Source organism: Pangasianodon hypophthalmus, chromosome 19 (assembly GCF_027358585.1).
Source record: "Pangasianodon hypophthalmus isolate fPanHyp1 chromosome 19, fPanHyp1.pri, whole genome shotgun sequence".
NCBI classification, from domain to species: Eukaryota; Metazoa; Chordata; class Actinopteri; order Siluriformes; family Pangasiidae; genus Pangasianodon; species Pangasianodon hypophthalmus.
In genome coordinates, this window is record NC_069728.1 from 5,536,421 (window position 1) to 5,558,593 (window position 22,173).

The window sequence follows — 22,173 nt, forward strand, 5'->3', positions numbered from 1 at the left end:
AAGAGGTATCATGCTATCTCTAATTACATTATGTTTATTGTATTTTTTTAAACAGACCATTAGGTTACTTAGTACGCTGATAGTTACAGATAGTTTCTTTAAATGTTTGGTCATTAATTTTGCTTTACCCACACGGTGTAGTATTATATGAACTTGAGGTGACTGAGATATTCTTTACTGACACCATATTGCTAATAAAATGATTCCTCCAGAGTGGTTAGTGTGCATCCACTGTAGATCATATTGTTTAAGCAACTCACAGAATTGGTGAAATTCTCAGTTCTGCTTAATGTGAACAGTGTCGGGGCATATGCTGCACTCAGCTGTGTTAGAAACACTAAACAGAGAGAAATCCATACTCTCCGATGTGCATTTTGGCATTATAACACAATGCTTATGTGCTGAGAAGTGAAGAGAGGCAAATGACCTCTGTGCATGTGCTCAGATCTTCCCAGTTCTTGTTTTTAAGCATTCTACAAAACTCCAGTGACTTCAAGACAGTGATGGACAGGAGGTATGATGGAAGAAAAAGAGAAAATTCTAGTAAAACGAGGAATAGAAACTGAGCGAGAGAGAGAGAGAGAGAGAGAGAGTGATGCAGCAAAGAAAGGAATAAGTTAGAAATGACTACAGATAGTGAGTGTGTGTAGACAGAAGGTGTGTATGTGTGTGTGTGTGTGTGTGTGTGTTTGAGCTTGACTCTGCTATTTCCTCTGTAGTCCTGTAGTCACCCTCGGTGTGCTGTTGAGTCAGCCAGCCTGCTCACGCTGAAGAGAGGAGAGAGGATTGCTATCTGCTGCCGGGATACCTGTATCCACAGAGCCACAGATCAAGGGACATACACACTTCTTTTGACATTTGGGGGTCCTCATGAACAACAGACTGCTTCATTTATCCAGAAGAAAGTAGGCAAAACCGACAGGAAACATACATCAGGTGTATGCAAAGGAAAAGGATTCTGCGAGAGGAAGACTGGGTGTCCGGCAACAGCCTCAGATTGATATAGCTGAGGTAGGGGCTGTTACACTGCTTCTTCAAAGTGTTACACTGATATAATAGGTGGCACAAAGTATTTACAGTATGTATGAACGTGATAGAGGTTGTACGGCAATAGTTTTGAGAATTTACCAGTTTGATGATTGGTAGAAGTGGAAGATGTGCCAACCATTTTTTTTTAAACAATTGCTCCAAATTTGGCTGATGGATTTTTACCTTTCAAAGCCATTTTCTATTAACAATGCTGATTCCCGAGATATCGCTGTCTTCATTAGGCAGCTGTGTGCATTTACAGAGTAACAAATGAAGGGGAAAAGCCCAGGGCCCTCATTTATCAATGGTGTGTGCACATAAATATGTGCATAAATCATACGAACTTTACAAAACAAATGTGGGATTTATTAAAATGAATGTTTGCTCAGATTTTATGCACATGTTCATGCACAGCTTTGACCACGTGTACGCAGATCACATAGGTGGAAAATAAAGCTGCAATTGAAATGTGTTGACTCAGGACTGCTTGTTTGTTTAATCATGGATCTGGATTGCAAATAATTTAAATTATCTATGAAATCCATTAAGTGTAATTACTGTTAAATATATGTTTGTGGCTATGCTCGAATGGACAGTTAGTATACACTGCAAATAATTGGATTTATCTTATTTCTTGTTAAAGTGTGGGATTTATCTTATTTCGACTGATTTCTTAGCTATGAACTCTGAGTGTTTTATCAGCAGATACCCATTTCTGAAACCACAACTCATAAATGTTTGCCATCAGTTTTGAGTCCCACTCAAGTTGGAGAGGGAAACAAGGCACAGGAATGCAATAGCTGTGCAACTTCAGGTGCTTTCAACACAGTGTTTTTCGCTACAGCCACATCACAGACAGAAACATAGCAGATATTTCCCAACTGTCATTGCGTAGGGTTGTGCCTGCAGCATTGGATGCCAAAATTTCCCTTGGCCTGATCTTTATTCCCTGTACTGATGTACAGGACTGGTGTATCACTGGTTTCTCCCAACCTCAATAGCTTGCCTGCATTCTTTTTGCAGTTAAATCTTCACCAGAAAATGAATTCACTTATATTGGTCACAATGGAGTCAATTCTATGAACTTGTAGCTGGCTTGTTGTGTGTGTTAATGTACAAAATTATGTTTATTACATTAAAAATAACATAAAATATTAAACAGCAAAATAATGTAGTATAATTATCTAGTGTTTTTTAGGTACCATTTGAAACAATGCCCACATACCATACTATATGTTTAAATTACCTTTAAATAAGCAGTAACGAGAACGGATACACACGGCACCTAAGAACAATTGGTATTTATTAGGCTTCATTAATTTGCACTTGTGCATAAAAAATTGTATGTATAAGAAAAAAATGTAGAACCTATTGATAAATGAGGCCCCAGGAGTATGTATATATGTAAGTATGGAGTAAATGTTTTTGTATACGTGTTTTACAACTGGAAGATGGAGGTTGTGTATGTGTGTATAGACACCGCATGTGTTACTGGAAGCTCTAATTTGTGTGTGAGACAGAGACATAGTGATTTTGGCATTGAACATCAATCACTTTGACAGCAGAACTATCACTTGATGCTTCAGGATATGTATGCGTGTTAATATGTGTGAATAATGTCAGGTTCTATCTATCTATCTATCTATCTATCTGTCTATGGCTTTCTTTCTTTATGTAATGAGACACGCTTTGGGCATGGTACTAACAGACAAGAGGTTCTGAATCGGTGGTGGAAAAAAACACTTAGGCCAAACAAAGAGATAAAATTTTGCAAGTCATTCCTTCTGCAGAGATGTGGTTGTTTTGTGCCTCTGCATAAGTGTTGTCGCAATGTGTGTGTGTGTGTATGTGTGTGTGTGAGACTGATTTACCTTGCTTGTTCCTTTAAATGTTGACATGACTGGCTTTACTATATGTTTCCTTAATGCAACAATTAGTTTCTGTTGCCATCAGCTGTGTTAATGCACTGATGCACTGTGGGCTGTTCAGGTAATGAATATGATCTCTCTCTCTGTCTCTCTCTCACACACACACACACACACACACACACAAAATATTGACACTCTAACTGTAGTATGTTTTGGCTTTGTATCTACTGATGCTTGCTAATTGTGCTCAGCATACAGATCCTGTCCACATCGTCAAGGTAACTGGACTTCACCATAGCAACTCACCGACTCACCTGTCATTAAGGTCTGGAACCCAAATCAATTTTTCTGTCAATTTTTTTTTTCAGGTGAATTGTACTGAATTCAGTCTAGAATAGCCTGATTATGATTATGATTATAGAGATGGTTGTTCCTGAGTCAGTGGAAAGCCCTTGATAGTTGATACAGACTTATCTTAAAAAAAGGGCCAATAATTGTTTTGAGTTTATAAATAGAGAGTGGAAAAATGATAGAAATACTCCTAGGACCTTATATTGCTTGCTGCAGTAACTGACAGGTTGTTATTTCTAGCCCACACTCTTGGCACCATTCATTATGGAACATGCTAGTAGCTTTTAATTTCATTCCTGATGTAGGTGGAAGAAATGCATTTTTTTCCATTTCTGTTTGGTGTTAGTGAATAAAGATATATTTTTCATGCTCTATAGTTGTATCATCTTCTTAGTGCCAGCAAGCCAGCTCAGAATCTTGTCTTGCTATTTCAGCCTTTTGCAAATCTCTTTCAATCATCAGTATGGAGAGTGTCCACCTTTTCCATGTATTCAGTTCTTCAAGCTCTAAAACATACATACTCTGTATTAAGTGGGTGTTTTCCACCATACTATAATGAGATTGTTTTAAGAGATTTCTTAAAAGAAAAAATATTTATATATAATAATATTCTTAGAGAAAAAATCTCTAATCTCTATGGCTGGAAATCAGGCCACACTGCAAAAAAAAAGATATCTTAGCAAGTGAAAATATCTTGAATATAGGCAAAGTTATCTTATATTTATTATTATGAGACTCTTATGAATCAAATATAAGATTATTCAGCTTGTTTTTAGATGCTTTTTACTGCCAATAGAACAACACAGTTTCAAGCTTGAAATTAGTAAAAAATTAGTAAAAATGTCTAGAAATAGGTTTAATAATTTTATATTTGGTTTATTGTAATCTTATACTAGGAAATACTGGATAATATGAGTATATTTAAGATATTTTCACTTGCTAACTCATTTTCTTGGTTCTGCTTTTTCTGTTTCTGATTCTATCCCAAGGCCAGACTGTGATGCACGATGGATAGGAATGAGAGCGTGAGGGAGAAAGAGGAAAGCCACATTTCTTCATCAGTGATCTGCTCTGACAGTCTCTCAAGGCTTGCACTAATGAAGTCACATTTGTCTCAGGCAGGCCCAGATTCCATTAGCCCATGTGTAATTGTGTTAACTCTTGACACGGCCTTAAATGGAGTATGGTTGTTGTGTGTGTATTTGTGTGTGCTTTTTAGATACAAGGATATTGAATGATTTGTGTCAGCAATTTGTGTGCTCACGTCACATACATTTAGCAGCAGTTGAACTTTCGGGTGAGGGTTGTAATGATCCCATTATTGGAGACAGAATGGTCAGGCAGTGATTGGCTTTATTTTGGTGACAACAACCAATTTAAAATTCTGATGGATTTGAACTGCAGGTGCATCACTAGAAAAGCATTTAAGAGAGGTACGAATGTGATGGTGCATATTCATTCAACACTACTTCATTGTTGGTAATAGTTTGCAAGGCAAGACATTAAAAAGTCTCATTGTATAGCATTGTCTTTTTCAGAGTACGAGCTGGAGCAGATCTCAGTATATTCAAGTATATAAGATATCTCTCAGTACAGTCGTGTCTACAACTTGATGGTAGTGACTACACAGGCTGAGATGACAAAGACACACAGATGAGTGTTACTAGAGCAAACAGATGAGTATGCACAGTGAGAGATACTGTAACTCCTAAGTAATGACTTCATTTTCTACCAGAATAATTTAAAAAGGCCTGGGTGTGTGCATGTGTGCTTCAGAGAGCACAGCTTTCCTGAAGTCATGGTGAAATGCACCCCTCTAAGGACAGATACTTGGAAGCATATTAAACTGAAGCATATTATGGATGAGTAAGGTTAATATTTGTTTTGTTGAGGTATTTCTAGTAGTAACGGCCCCTTTATGCCAAAGCATTTATGCTTTTTTTTTTTTACTTACAATAAAAGCAAAAAACAATCTATTAATACTGCCTCATTCAAATAAAAACAACATGAACTAATTATGGATACCCTGAAGGACAAGGTAAAAAAAGAGTGTTCCTAAGATTTTCCTCTTCACTTATTTTTGCCTTGAATCAGATTTGAGAAATGAACTGAGCTGTGATATAATAATAAATCAAGTATATTCATTATTACTGTTACTGAAGTCCTCTAAAGAGGTGACACAGTGGTGCAGCAGGTAGCCTTGGTGCAACACAGCTCCATTGTCCAGACCTGTTTGTGTGGAGTTTTGCGTGTTTTCTCCATGTCTGCATGGCCTTTCCTTCGATAAACAGGCCATTCAGGAAAACACAATGCCTAATTGTGTGGCATTGTGTTTTCCTGAATTGCACCTAGTGTCACAGAAGCAGCTCTGCAGGCACCGTGACCCTCACCAGGATAAAGTGATTAATGAATATGAATGAATAAATGAAGTTCTCCAGCAGATGACTATCCTTTATATGAGAAGGTTAGAAAGCTGACATGCTATTAACTATGGTCTGTACCATCATGAAGGTCATATGTGCAAATCTGAGTGTCATTCATGGATGTGTTTCATATAGAATAAGGGAAAGAGTGTTGAAATGGATGAGCTGTCTTAGAAAAGTCAGTGCTGTATTGTTATACTGTGTGCTGAGAAGAGAGCAGATGGTTGTGGGATTGATAGCAAGACCACTGAGTCATATTCTAATAACTGCATGTTATTACTATTACAGATTACATACATACATAAGCACAATAGAGTACAAGCATCACTGTTTGTGAGTAAAGGATACCCAATCATAACAGCCACAGTGCCAAAGCAATCACTCCTGTTTAGCACTCTTATCTAATTCATTGCAATTCTCGGTACACTAGCTCTCCAAGGACCAACAGCATGGCTCCAGGGACATGTGGACTACCCATTCATCGCATTCTCAGGATCCCCTTCATTTTCCTTTTCTCAATTTGGCCACTCAGTCATCTCCACGGGACCTGGAGCCCCTGGCACTCTTTCCCTCTTTGTGTTTAATTACCTGATTGAAGTCATCCCCTCTTGCTTTCCCAGTTTATCAGCTACAGGGAGACAGCAGTGAACAGGTTGTCCTAGGCTTTAGCTGAAGGACAAAGGCACAGAGGGAATTCTCTTTCTATCTTTCTCGCTCACTGTCTGCATGATGTAGATCACCTCACTTTGTTCTGTCAGGAATGCAGCACCATGTGTCATCCCACAAATATTGATTTTCACCATGCATCAAAACTACATAGTGCTGATTCTATCTCTGGGGGGAGAGCGTTGGTTATTTGGATAAATGTCCTCAGAAAGGACACAGTTGGTATGGTTAAGGGATAACTGTAGGAAAGAAAGAATGTTTATGCAAGCTACTTTGAACCAGATTGGTGTGTGTGTGTGGGTGTGTGTGTGTGTGTGGGGGTGTGTGTGCGCGTGCGTGATGATGAGGGCTGAAATAGCTCGAGATGGTGTGTGTGCAGTGTGTGAAATTGGAAAAGGCTGGCTGGCGTTGTCACTTGCTACATGTCCCATCACTCTGGCTAATTTGCTTTTGTCTGCATAATTTCCACACACGCAGGCATTTCAGTGAAATTTCTGTCAGCACTGTATTTTTATTACTATCTCTTCTAAAGAGTCATGCACTCCAGCAAAAGGTGAATTGAAAACAAACCACTGCTTCCAGCTAGATGTGGATAGCGTGGGCTGGTTGTATTGGTTATGAAACAGAGGATACATGCAATTCCAGTATTTACACTTGTGACTTATACATGCTTAGCTATTTAACAATGTGGCCATGAGTCTGTGTTTGTTCTTCTAAGGAACTTCTAAACACAATCACAAAGAACAGTTGGCCAAAGCGGAATTAATGAGTACATATTTAGTCATATAGAATCTTATAACCTGTTAGCAGAGAGACAAACAATTAGTGTGTCATATTTCAATGCATCAGATAAAGAATTTATCCTAAAAATGCAAATTTAACATCATTTTCAAGCGACATAATAGCATTACACACATAGGTTTAAAATCTGTGTGAAAGAAAGAATTTTCTACATACATTCAAAAGATATGGCAATAGATGTGTGGAAAGGTTATCTGGATGCTTAACCATCTTTCAAGTGAGAAAATCTAGACGAGGTGAGAGATTACTAATATGAGATGGGGGAAAGGGGTGGGGCTTAATATCAGAGAGGTCAAAACACCTAGGCAACTGTCTGTAATGCCAGATTCATATGTTTGATCACCTGTGATGATGCCCTTCTATGGACAAATTTGTCAATCTTTTTTTAGCACAAGTAAGGTGGTCACTGCATTCCTACCCAAGCAGCTGTTTGGTAAATCCAAAAGGATTTTATGAGGGCTGAATGCTTCCTGGGTCACTCTCTTCCCCTTCACCTGAGCCACACAGCTTGTGAAGGGTCATGTGCTCCTTTCGAAGGATATTCCAGTGTTCAATCAGTGGTGGTTTCTCCTTTTCACTTGATCTCTTGTACTGGCATTTCAGGGTCCAAAGCACAACGAGCAGCTGGTGTGTTTTGGCTGATCTATGGCATTATGTAGGGGCCTTTGATGATTCTCTGGGGTCGGCTTGCAGTGTCACCCTTAGCTATTACTTCTACGATTCTGATTGCATCTTCTTCAAACTGGTGCCAATAACTCTGCCTGCTGGCCAAAGGCCACTTGACCTGCCGATGTTGCCATACTCTGCATGATGAAGGAGCTTCTGGTGCTTGGAGTTTCTGAGCTCTGTGGGGTGAATCTGGGCCATGCCCCTTCTGCATCTCACCAGGAATTGATCCTGTGTGATGCATTGCTCTCTCCTTTGCCAAGCATTTTATTCTGGCTTGGTGGATCGTGAGACCATGTGGGTTTTGCAGAACTTGCTGCAAATGCATCTTGAGCTTGCCGTCTTTCTGAATAATCCAGTATATGTTTACATGCAGTATATATTTATAGTCTGTGCTTTATATGCTCTTGTGGTAGTCTTCATGGAAGAACATGAGTAAGATTACACTGTATCCATGTGTAAGTGTTTCAACTTTTGTCTGCTTGAGAGACAAGATAGTGTGGTCCATTGAAGCTATTATGTAATTATCACAGGCACTTCCATCAAGAGCAGTTCAAGCAGCATCAAGAGAATGGCAATGATTGAAAAGGGTTTTTAATCCTTTAGAATTCTGCTGTCTGCAGGAACATAAAAGCATACAGATTTTGACATATAAACTGACTTTCACCTTTTTCGTCCAGTTCCCAGTGCACTAAAACCTGTGGGTCTGAGCAGGTTTCGATTATATTGTTTATTTAATTATCTTTCTAGTGTAAACAAAATAAATAGCCACAAACCTACACACAGGGTGAAATAGAAGCTAATGGGTCCTTTTCAAACTTCAGGGTTAGAATCCAGAAGTAAGCAAAAAACAGGGTAAACAGCTTGCAGGAAAGCACAACAAATACTATTGTAGTGTACCTTTCTTTAAGATCCAGATTTAAATTTCCACTACTTTCAGTTAGACAATCATAAACGGAAGAGATTATGGCAATTTGGAGAGAGGAAGGTGCCAAATTTACCATTCCACTTCCTATGTGGTAGTGACTTGTAGTGATTGTCTAAAAGACTGAAAATCAAAATCTGATAGGAGAATAAAACTGCCCTTAGAGACCATTATACAAGTGCTTGATTACATTTCTGACTTAATGCCACAGCTGTACCTGATTGAGAAGCAAGTATAACTGTCCCCAGTGGATCATGGAAAATCACATGTTAAGTGAGAGCTGATCTGCAGCTATGGGAAGCGGGAAGGTCATCAGAGGCCTTCCATCTATTTACACGGCAAAGAGATACTAGTTCGTGTGGAGGTGGTTGGGGTGGATGAGCCGCTATGGGAGCACCTTATGAAGTACCAGGTGACAGCTGTGTGTCCAGGGACAGACTAATACACACACACACACACACACACAAACCATGATTCGGGGTTCTTCACCTGGAACGTCACAACTGACAACGGAAACACTGGGGAGTCCAGCAAGGCACTTCATTGTCATGGTAACGGGTGTAGAGCTAAATATAGAATGGCTTTTTCTGGTCACATGGTCCTTGGGGAAAAGGAGAGAGATATTGTAAAGGTGGGGAGTTGGATTTGAGGGCAAGGATGGAGGGTTGAGGGGTGGGGGTATGGGCTTTTGGAGACAAATGGGCTTTAAACACAAATATTACCTTTGCACCCCATTTATCTCTTGGCTGCACCTGAGTGGAGCAGACCGGTGAGAATGAAAGAATTTAATAGAAAGAGAAGAAATATTTGAGATCAGTTTGATCATCCTTTTTAGCAATTAAAAAAAGCTTACCATTAGAGTTTGTCATTGTAAAGACCTGCAATCACTGTATTAAAGATATTGTATTTACATATACATTTTTTAAAATTTGTCAAACATTCTTATCCAGAGTGACTTACAAACCCTAGAAATAGTTGAAGGTTCAGCAATACAAAAGACCTAGATATTCCGTAAGACTAGAGACTAAACTTATGATTGTACTTGTGCTATTATACCTTACAGTAATGATGTTGTAACAACCACTCAGCACCAATGCTTTTTCTTATTTTTTTTGTTGCTGATCAGAACCAATTTCTATGTTGTTATAGGAGTCATCTATACTTGTGGCCGGTCCAAACTTCACTGCAGTCATCTGTCTGTTACTCTAATTGACTAACTTTTTAATACACATTTTGTGTCAGCATTCAGCTTGGGTTTTATTTTTACTGCAAGGGAGCATCATCAGAAGTGCATGACTGCACACATGGAGCTTTGAGGGAACAGTGGTTAGCACATTACCCCTCCCTGCCAACGATCATGATCTCTGGATTTCTAGTGCAACCTCAGACATGTACTTCCAGTTCACTTTCTCAATTCTTAGCAGTACTTCATGAAGTCTCGCCAATTTCGTTATTGTTTAAGTTTTGAGCCGACTGCCTACTCTTTGGATCATATTTTGGTTTTGTTATCTCATGCCTGATCACGTTTGACCTTTGACAGCTTTACAGTTTTGAGTATTGGACTATTTTTTGAAGTCTTTCTGCAAATGAATCCTAACTCTCCTCTTGAATCTGGTCCATTGCAGTAGCTTTATAAGCAAAGTCGTGGTCATAGCAAATGTTGATTTGATTTATTTTTTTTACTGTTTACATTTACCATAATGGCCACACAATCTTGTCTATGCAGTACTATGTAACACTTAATACAAACTTCAGCTACTGTTTGAATTCTTCATTATTGCAGGCTAATATAGCTGGCTAATTATCCAAGATAATAGTTACTAGTTAAACAGTACAGCTGTTTAGAGTGTTTGTACATAATGAAAATTGGCAGATCATGGGTTTTTATGCTATTGGTTTTATACATAATTGACATCCATATGGGTTGTCTAATTGGCAGCAAATTTGTTATGTGTAAGGGATATATATATATATATACATATACAGGTATGCAAGAAGGTATTTACATTGGGGTGCTGGAATTTTAAGCATTGGGGGTGCTGGAATTTTATTTTACCTGAATGATAGTCAAATAATTTTTCATTTATCAGAGAATATTTGTTGATCGCAATGATCTATAACACTGTGTGGTTGAATTCTCAAATAAGAAAGTCCATCCATCTTCCATACCGCTTATCCTACACAGGGTCGCGGTACATCCTGGAGCCTATCCCAGGGGACTCGGGGCACAAGGCTGCGGTGCCAACCCCTCACAGGGCACAATCCCACACACACAATCAGCCAATCCACCTACAGTGTATGTCTTTGGACTGGAGAAGGAAAGAAACCCCTGAAGCACGAGGAGCAAAATCTGTGCACACAGTGTGGAGGCATGATTTGAACCCCCAACCCTGGAGGTGAGCGGCAACAGTGCTGACTACTAAGCCACAGTGCCCCTGAATAAGAAGGTGTTGACAGTAATTATGACTGTTACGTAAATGATAGCTTTATATTAATGTGCTAGTTCTAATATGTTATTATTTCTATAGTAACAGCTCATTCACATAATCTAAGCCTAATAATAAATGGATTAAAAACTTGTTTAACAAAGAAAAGCATATAATCATTGACATGATGAGGTATTTTGTTAGGAGACATTTATTTAACATTTACTGAAGGAGTCTTGAGTGTAGGCACTTTGTAAAAGTCAATAAGTTTCCCTACACAGCAGGTATTTCCTGTTATTGATTACAGTATTGAAGCTATACACATCACCAGTTTTTCATCACCAGGATCTCTTTTTTAATGCTACAAAACAAACCCACAACTTGTCATGTTACCGACAAACTGGAAAATGCAAACTCCTCTGCCCTGAAGACTTGAGTGTTGTGGCAGTTGCGATTAAAAGAATGCTAAAAGTCAGGAGTGCTGCAGTACCCTCAGTACCCCACTTCCTGCATCCTTGGTAAGCTAAGTATTAAGACAAGGCTGAATCAGAATCACTCGAGACTGTGGCTGTTGATATTAATATTTTACAACTATAAGACATTTAAATACTGCCTTGCAATATTTAGATACCCCATACATACAGTACATGGTGTGTGTGTGTGTAATGGGGGATTGTTTAGGTGAGCCAGTGGATGTGGAGTAGTAGAGGATCTGGTGGTGACACACACAGATAGGGCAGCATGCTTGGAAACTCATTTTACAGATAGTGCTTTTGGCATAGGGCTCAGGGACATAGACGTGTAATAAATTACAAAAGAAATTATCCCAACTGATAGTGTGGGTAAGCAGACTGCAAAAGCCCTTTAGGTTCTTCTTCTTTCTCTCCCTCTGATTGCAGCCTGAGAGAAACGCTTTGTCAGTTTGAAGCTTTCCTCTGCATTTAGTGATTTTTTTTCTTATTCAGCCCTTCTTCTAATGCATCATTCTCTTTTTCACCTGTGCTCTCTCTTTCCCTATCACCAATCTTCATCTATTCACATACATTTTTCTGCTCTCCAGTTTTTTTTGCTTGCCCTGGATTTTCTTTTGTTCCTATTTTGTCAATCATGTTCTGCACTTATTCTTTCAATTTAGTTCTGTAATACTTAAATCCTCATGTGTTATTCTTCTTTATTTTTAACCCTCCTATAATAGTCAGTTCATCAGTATGGAGGAAACCTCCTCCTCAATGAGTGTGCGCTCTTTGTGTAAAACGCTGACATGAGATAATGTTCATGCTGGCAATCCGGATGCGACTGCATGGATTTGCATCTCATTTGGAATTCAATAATCCAAATGGAACCTCACCCACATCGATGATAGAGTTCATAAAAATTATAATAATGCTATTCCTGATTGATTTGTGCTTGGCGTTCTGGCAGGGACTCTCAAAAAGGCCCTTAATCGTTTAAGTGAGTATTTTAGTGTAGGTAATGTTATTTATTTACCTCATTGCTCCTGGCAGGATGTGTCACTTGTGCATTTCCTGTATTGATGACCTTGTACTTGAAATGACACAGTAATCTCAGGCTGTGCTTCAAACCAAAACAAACTGATTAGAAATGCAACGGGGACCCTGACGGAGAGTGGGGTGGGTGGGGGTAGGGACAGTCTGACAACATCCAGGCCAAATGATGCAAGACATGCTGTAAATGAAAGAGCTTTTTTTTTTTTTTTTTTTTTGCTGCTTGTGATTTTTTAATTCAATATTGCCCCACAGAGACCTTCTCCTGTGTTGCTTTCAGCTGTGATTATTTTTATGACACGACCATATTTTTTCAATTATGGTTCCTGCACTATGTTACAGCTGACCTGTGCCACACTTATAGTGTTACTGTTTGATAAACTTTCTAATTTCACACTTGTTAAATTTTTGCACATAACTCGCCCTTTTGGGAAGTGTGCCTGTCATTACAATGATCCAGAGAGTCTAGAAAGTTCAGGTGGCTGATGGTAGGTGTCTGGGTTATTTGGGGGAGGAGTGGGTACTGAAGTGGCATATCTGATGGCATCTGGTGGATAACTCCCCTACCCTTTACCCAGCCTATTTCCTGTCATTAACCACTCATGGCGCTTTGTGTCTGACCTCATCAGGGTGACAAATGGTTGGGAGATGCTGATTTTACATCTGCTGTATGTCTGTGGTAAAATGCATACTTTCATGCGTATAAGCACATCAGCTGAGGTAGAGACTTTTACTAACTTCCATTCTTCCACTAACATCCAAATGAGAATTTAGGGCAGTTGTTAAAAAGGTTGCTCCATAGTTGGCACCTGGACTATTTATCTCCATAATAATACTTATATATTATAGTTATAATAGAAACCTGCACAGCAACAGTTATCAATAATTCACTGTTTAGAGTTTAACAATCCATTCAGGAAGCACTGGAACCAACATAGCCTATCAGTAAATACAGTCAGTGCTACAAGTGGAAAAAAGTGCCAGTTTTAACATCTAGCACAGACGTGTCCCCTCCAAGCCACCAGAGTGCGCCCTCTCCTGAATTCTGCATGTCTTTTTTGGTTATCCTGTTCATTTCCAGTTTGCCAGTTATAAAATGCATGTGAGTATTGTGCTGAGTTGAAGTTTTACAGTTTGCTTTCATTCTCGTGAGTTCTGAGCTGTGTTTATTTGTGGTAGATTTTGTGTATGACCTTGCCTCGCCTCGCCTTGCCTCGCCTTGCCTCACCTTTGATCTTGGATTACCAGTTAGACTTGTCTGCCTGCCTGATTTATGGTATTTTGACCCATATCTGCCCTCTGGTTTTGATATTGGACTGGCTTTTGGATTTGTCGGCTACCATTTTGGATTACAAGTGTTCTGTCCTGAACACTATTTCTATATCCATTCTGTTAATAACCTCCTGCAAATGGATCTGTATACTGCCTCTGTGAGCCATCTGTTACACCAGCACTCCCCTTTTCACATGTTAATACCAGTTTTAGCAAACCATTAAATGATTTTGACGCTCTGCTGGGCCAAATGGCACAGCAGAAAAGCGTTTGGGAAAATTGAGAGTTTGACACTAAGTTGCTGTTGTTTGAAACATACTATGTGTAACTTTAACAAAAACAAAATTAAGAAGACACAAACTATACAATCATTCAAAATTTTAAACTGTCAAATTTTTCATAAAAATGTGTAGTACGGTACCTGACTGGGCTCACAGGTTCAGGCTCCTGGGTTCGATCCTGACCTTGGATTATTGTCTGTGTTGATGTTCCCATGTTCTCCATGTGTTTGTGTGAGTTTCACCAGCTGCTGTACAGGGATGCTGCTCTGTGCTTGTTGTTGTCGCCATTTTTTCACTCGCCTGCGTAAGTGAAGCTTACACTCTATAGGAATTCATTGAAATCACACACACACACTTTCTATTCACTTTGAACTTGATTTCTGCTTACTTAGAATTCACATTGGAGACATCATGTAAGTGTCATGACTGCATCCCAGGAGACCATGTAGTGACTGGCTGCTTAATCCATATCTCCCACATTCATGATGGTGTACTTCATTCTTATCAAAGAGACTAACATCTAAATGCATATACAGATGTGTCAGTGAAACATGGGAGGTGCAGCCAAGCTGGGCTAGCTGTAATTACAACACAGCTCAATTAAAACATGCCCCAAGACAGTGGGACAGTGAATAAACAGCCTATTCATCTTCTTTCTGGCTATCCATGAGTCTCACTACCGTGCACGCTTCTATGAAACGACAGATTACACAATTATGGCATCTTTGTACATTATAATAACAAAAAAAGGTTCACTGTGTATAGAAAGTATAATTGTGCGATTTCAGTGGATGTTAACACTTTACGTGGATAGTCCAATGTGGACACTAACCTTAAACATCTATAGACTTTCACCATCAATCAACTCATTCTAAAAAATATGGTAAGAGTTTGTGATTATTAATGTTCCTTGGATAATCTATATGTACTCTATAGACCATCAATTGATGCCGTTTTATTTGCAATTAATTTGGATAGTGGAAGCTGTAACTGCCACATACAGAATGCTTCAGAAAAGTATCCAGTAGGAATTGGCCTTTAGTTTGGGTCTTATGTTACTCAAAAGAGTGTGTTGGATAAATAAAGTGCAAAAAGTTTTTTTCTTTCATTCATTCTTTTTTTTTTCTTCGTAAGTACTACTGTAGCTGCAGGGGGATTTATGCGGCAGTGTGGTCTGCTGTGAAGTTGATATGGGCATTTCCCAGTCTTGTGGATCGTGTGTGTGTGGTGTGTGTATACATGTGTGTGCGCACCTGTCTGCTTGTGCACACTTGTATGTTTTTGAAGTAGAGCATGGCCTGAGGCTACCTCCGTCTATTTTTGTATCTTATTTATTTATTTATTTATTTAATCCCTGTCTCTTTTTCTCATCCGATAGAGGGGTCCCAGGTGAAGCAAACATGGCACCTACAGCACATCTTTGTATAGGACCTCCCCCTGTAGCAAGGTCGCACACGCCTCTGTCTGTTACATACACACATTTTGCATTCACTTCCTCTCTGCCATTTGTCTCCTTCCATACACACACTGTCAAACACACTCCCTTTGTCTTGCTCCTCCTCTCTATTTTCACCCAGCCTGTACTGCATCGATTCATTACACCTTCCAGAACTGATACTGTGCTCATTACTTCACTGCAGTGGTAGAAGCGTCCTCACACTATACCAGTCAACGCTACCTTATTCCATCTGTCCTTGTACATCACTGAATTCACACGTCATTTGTACGTTCAGAGAGCCCCTTGAGCAGCACATGGCATTTTAAAAGCTGTTACATTTTTTGAATCATTGTGTCATGTCGTTGAATTGTGCATGTGCTTTTATATGTATTTGTCTGAAAACACAAGGAATGTAATCCACTGTATATATGTATACATGACAGAGTGTGTGTGTGTGTCTGTGTGTGTGAATTTTTGTGTGATAAGAGATGCTTCCACACATTTTTTTGTGAAAAACATATTGTGAAAAAGATCAGAAGTCACTCGTAGTCATGCCTGTCAGTCATCTGTCAAGCGTGGAAACGTAGAGAGATTGTAAGAAAGAGAGCATGCATATGCAGTGTTGGTGAACAAGTGTAAAAACCAAAAGCAAAAAGATGAATAGTTCCTGACCTCTTCTGCATGTATTTAAACATTTAAATTAATAAATGAATTATGCATTTATCCATTAACACGGGTTGGTATAATTGTTTGTATAAAAAAGGAGTAGATGAGTAGACCTCACCACACATAATAGTAAGATCAAATTTGGTAGTATGTCTAAAAAAAGGTAATATTGCTGCCTTGTAATGGTGTATAATGGCACTCTGTTCCATCTAGTTAATGGTGTAGTCTGTGATTTTAGTAAAGGTTATCTGAAGCTAGCTCCTATTAAACTCCAAATCCAATGTTCCTTCCAAAGCTACATCATCAAAATATGCAGGCTAAGCTAGAATGGCTGATTGCTAGTTCCAGAGGCGGAGCTTTCTGAATTGCCAGGATACATGACTGACAGGCAAGTATTGGTGACTCCTTCTTCTGATTGGTTGAAAGTCAGTGGTCTTTTTTTTTCACCCCATGACACAGCTGAGGGTTTAAGGGGGGGGGAAGAGGTGCAGGCTGATGTCTCCATTGTCACTGATCCCTCCACTGATTTGTCCTTTCAGTATCAAAAGTGGATGCTCCAGAAGAACATCTAATGCGTCATTATGGCCCACAGTTTAATGACTGTGGTTTATACTGTATGTTACAATGAAAACAACCCCTCTAATCTGCTAAAACTGTCATGACTTCTGGGTCTTATTAACCAGCCTTACCAAAATAATGAACACAATTTAGGAAGAGATATCAGCAGGATTTAAATAAACAGTGTTGGAGTGCCACTGTAATAATTTCATATATAGACAAATTGGCACAAACTTCAGGAGGTGGAAAAACAAAAAGCACAAAACAAGTATGAGTACAAAAAAGTGACATTCGCACCCATGGTATGGTTTTGGCATGTTGGACTTCAGAGCCAATCCTGGGAGCGCTGGGTGTGAGGCTGGAATATACTCTGGATGGGATGCCCAGAGTAAACCCATGCAGACACAGGGGAAAACCTGCAAAACATGGAGCTCTGAGCTGAACCCCCATGCCACCCACCATGTGTTGTGCTGTGTTGGGCATGTAAGCAAATAAGAAACATTATTCCGAATAAACAGAGTATGGGCATGAGTGAGTGGTCAGATATGAAGCTTGTGGGAAAAACAAACGTTCATTAACATTCAAGGCACTTGCAGCGTTCATTCTTTCATCCGTAGTAACTGCCTGTTTGGGGTCACCATGGTTTAAAATAGGCTATTACTGGGTGTCCCAAAAGTCTCCATACATAGGGGAAATTAACACTTTTTAACAAAATGTCTTCCAAAATGTTTCATACTTAGTTTATATTTTATATATATATATTTTTTCAGATAGCTTTTAAGAATGCCTTTGACATAAGAAGAACATACTGAAATCATTCTCATGGCTGGTTTGGGAAGCTGTCGTGAGGTTGCGATGGACTTTAACTGGAAACATGACAAGCACGTGACACACTTATTAATAAAGTGTTGCGGACCAGCTGATAAGTGGAGGTCCAATAACATGCACAGATGAAGGCACAACCGACGTGGTGCTGGCATACATAGTTCCCTTTTGGGACATCCTGTAGTTTGTTTATATTTTGGGAAATAGAACCAACTAAATTGGCTAGAAAGGGATTAAAAAAAAAATCAGACCTGTGCTCATTCAGAGTTGAGACTTGGGTGATGTAGCTGAGGTTGAGGAACTGTCAGTGCCAGAATTCACACACCATGCTGACAGTGCTGGCATTTCTACCTCGGGCTTCTTTTTTTCATTGTTTCTTGGTTTTCTGAGGACATAATAGTTCATATTTTAATAATAATAATAATAATAAAAAAAAACTTCCAGGTTAGACCACATACACTTTTGAATCTGGATCCAGATACAGATATTTGGAGCACCAGGTACAGGTAGTGGCATATTGTACAGAAATTAAAGCGTTAAATAGTACTACCAGTTTAATCTTGAATGAATGATCAGATGAATTCCCTTTTCCCACATAAGTGTAGAATATAGCTAAAAGAAGCAGCATTTTACTGTACACTATTCTGCTTTTTTTTCCTGCACAGATCACCCACAACAGAAGAACTTTACACACACTACACATAAACACACACACTGGATGTATTATTGTATTTTTTTGCTCTAACAGGAGAGCAGGCAATTAGTGCAGAATGGTAGTATGCAGTGCATCTGCACTTTCAGGATATTGCCTACATGTTTCTCATATGATTCATATTTGCTTCTCTGTATGCTTGTTTGTGAAAAAAATATGAAGACCAAATGTTTATGTGCGTGTCTGAGTGAACATTGTGTGCACATTTGTTTATTGACAAGTATGTCATGTGTGTGAATAGAGCACAGAGCTGTACAATGTAATAAGACGCATTGTGAATTATATCCTCACAGTATAACTCAGTGTATAACTACAAAGCCTGTGATGAGTCAGACAAAACTGTCAAATACAGAGCAGTCAATACAAGAAAGATCGTTGTTTTATAATTAGATCGCCACATAAAATCTGCAGTATGAAGCATCAGTATGCCATTCATCATTTTAGCACAAGAGTGTTTCCGGGTAGTGAGTTCAGTTGAGGACACTGCTACTGTTTCCAACTGCTGATACTTATGACTACTATTAGTTTTTCTCATTATTATGCTGGAGGAAATTATTTACAGATGAGAGAGTTCACAATGAACTTCGTGAAGTTATTTGGGTGGAAAAAAAGCTAGTCTTTCACACTGTGGTCTCCCTGTAAAAATGCCTTTTTACACAATTCAGCTTTCCCTTGGAAGAAACTGATTTTCTTTTGGTCAATGTTAAAGTGAGGGTTAGGTTCAGGTGTAGGCAAAATCTGTCATTGCATTTAACACTTAAATCCCTCTCTCTCTCTCTCTCTATCTCTCGCTCTCTCTCTCAAATTCATAGCCAGCCCTGAGAATAGAGAGAGAGAGAGATGCAAAGAGAAGGAAGAAAAAGGAGGAGGACAGGCTCTAATGCCTTGGGGGAAAAAAATCTGGTGTAATTGAGTTTGCCAATGAAGTGTGCTGTCAGCTTTATGATAAAGCCCACTTTTCCCACTTTTCATATCCTCTCCACTTTTCCCACTACAATTACTCCCTTCTCCATCTGTCTATCCCCTGCTTCTTATTTCTCCCTCATTTTCCCTCTCCTCTGTGTGAAGTGATTGCAGCACCTGATGCCATTTGACATTTTCTCTGTAGTTGTACCGTTACAGTGATTGTGTGTGTGTGTGTGTGTGTGTGTTTGTGTGTGATTTATTAAACTAGCATTTTGAGAATGATATTTACTGAAAATGAACTTCACATCTGACATGTACCTGTAGTTAATGAACTGAAGTGTGTGGGTGTGTGGGTGTGTATGTACAGTACTTAGATTTATTGGTTTTACAATGTATTTATTCTAACCATCCTTCTCCTCTACTCATATACACTGTAACAGTCAAATTGTGCAACATGTACTATTAAGATGTCAGGCAACTCCAAAATTTTTGGCATCCTTCATTTAAATGGCCAAAAATGTACACTGTATTTACTGAATAACACAAACAATAAGGTATATTTTCAGCTTAGACATATTGACCAGTCTTTAGTTTTATTTTACTGCTTTCAAAATTATTGGCACTCCTGTAATTAAGAGAATACAACAGCAATGACCCATTTCCAATTTTTGTCTAACACAAAACATTTCAAGCTCTCAGGTTTGTGCATATGGACAGCCTTCTTCCATTCAGATGAAATTAAATTGCAAAAACATTATCAAATAAGAAATTACGTACCACAAAGCAACACCCTGTTCAGCAGCCATGATAAACAGAGTCCAAGCACATTCAATACACACTCACAACAGCATTGGGCATGCACAGATTAACACTGTGATGTCAATAAAAAAATGTGTGTGGTCATTATCTCACCTCATGGCTATTCCCAAACCTTGATTCAGTTAAATAATCTGCAGTAGTTTGGGTGTGGTTGAACATTTTAACATCGTAATCACAAGAATAACTCAACACAAATAGACCCACAACTTCTGTGTATTCAGCAGAGATCAGCTGCCCTGTCTTTTTTCCCCTAAGGCTTTTCTCTTCTCCTTCTGTGTGTGGCGTAACAGAATTCATTATTACTCTCTGTTCTCTACTCACTAATACAGTAATCAATAGAGGGGGGGATGATCAGATTTCTTTTCAATCTTTTTATTATTATTATTATTATTATTATTATTATTATTATTCCCTCTTATTCTCCATTGCTGTAAAAGGACCGCTCAGGCTAATGCATTGCAATGCGGCAGCACTGTGGCAACGCACACACACACACACACACACACACACAGCTTCTCTATCTACTCAGAGCTGTAAATTGTGCCCTGCAAATGAAAAGGGCCTGTTTTCAGCTCCCACGTCTCACCAAAATCCTGCATTGTTTTTTGCTCTCTTGGGTGAAAGTTTTTTTTATTTATATGGCTGCAAATGCAAAAGAGTCACCAGAGTCTTACTTTATAAGACACACACACATGCAAACACACACACAAACATGCAGGTAAATACTAATGAGTGTACTGCAAGAGTCATGATTATTTCATGTGTAATTCATCTTTTTTTTAGTAGAGAATTATTCCTCCTTTTTTGTTCATTTCTCTTGGCAATTAGTGGTGATAGTCATGCCTGTGCCCTTATATTTATGTGTGCAAACGTGTGTGAGCCTGCATCTAGATGTCGAGCCACCACTTTATCATAGGTGCCATGATAATGATACCCTAATTTAATCCTATATCATTTTGCCTGCATGCACATGCGTCCTAGTTGTTTCGTCTCATTTCTCCAATCCACATTATCATATATATGGACCGATGGCACGGTTAATATTCGAAAAGCTTTTAGGAGCTCACCGCCCCATCCTCCTTCCTTATGGTAATTAAAATGCCATCTCTCCCTCACTCCTTCAATAACGGGAGTGATTGACAGCTCCCTGTCCTTTACGGGGGGAGACACGGTAAGAGGAGTGGTAATGAAAATAGGCTCTTCCTGCCTGCATGATGAAGCAGGCTGCATTTCAATGATTCCTAACAGGAATGGTTTTTGAAAGGTGAAGGGTGAAAAGGAAAAAGGTTGAGCAAATAATAAGAGTAATTTTAGTCTCTGGGATTTGTGGGATTTGCACATGGTTGTGCGAACAGTGTTTCAGGCTTTTGCTGGTTGTGTGTTGCCATAGGACTTGGAATTAACATGCTGAACTAGCAGCTGTGACCCTGCTCAGGTACTGAAGATGGAGGAATGAACTAAATGTTGAATTAAGCCTTGAAAATGTTTTGTGGAAGAGACGCATGGGTGAGCCTTAAGTGGGGCTTTATTGGCATTTAAGAGGTATTAGGTATGCACCGAAGCAGGGGTCATGTGGTACACACAGTATATAGAATGTGTGTGTATGTTTGGGAGGTGAACATAAATGAGGATGAAGGAATAGAAATTAGTGAAAAGGTATTAATTTTGTGAGTTGTGAGTTTGGATTTAATAGCTAAGCACTGGCTGTGTGTGTGTGTGTGTGTGTGTGTGTGTGTTCACTCAAGGCCTAAATGAGGTTTTATGGGCACCAAACCCATTCTGATATGTGTGAGTAGATTACATTATCGCCAGGTAAGGGAAATTACATTAATATACTTACAAGCATATCATGTGTGTGTGTGTGTGAGTGTGTGAGTGTGTGCCTGTTGTTTAACCTTTATCTTAATGTTTGCAGGCCCAGGCAGGAAATGAATCATCTCTCAAACACCTAAGCCTGTTGCAATTAGCCTGAATTATGTTAGTGTCATGGCGTGTATGCATGCATGTGTGTGTGTGTGTTTATGGAATACATGTTT

At 39.1% G+C, this 22,173-nt stretch overlaps 1 protein-coding gene across 1 annotated transcript in view; it reads left to right on the forward strand.

Moving 5' to 3' along the window:
• Positions 1–752: 752 nt before the first annotated feature.
• Positions 753–22,173, forward strand: part of dab1a (DAB adaptor protein 1a) — a 356,465-nt gene continuing 335,044 nt past the window's right edge. The window contains exon 1 of the mRNA XM_034313587.2: positions 753–1,011. The gene's annotated coding sequence lies outside the window, so the exon portion shown is untranslated. The remainder of the gene's footprint in view (positions 1,012–22,173) is intronic.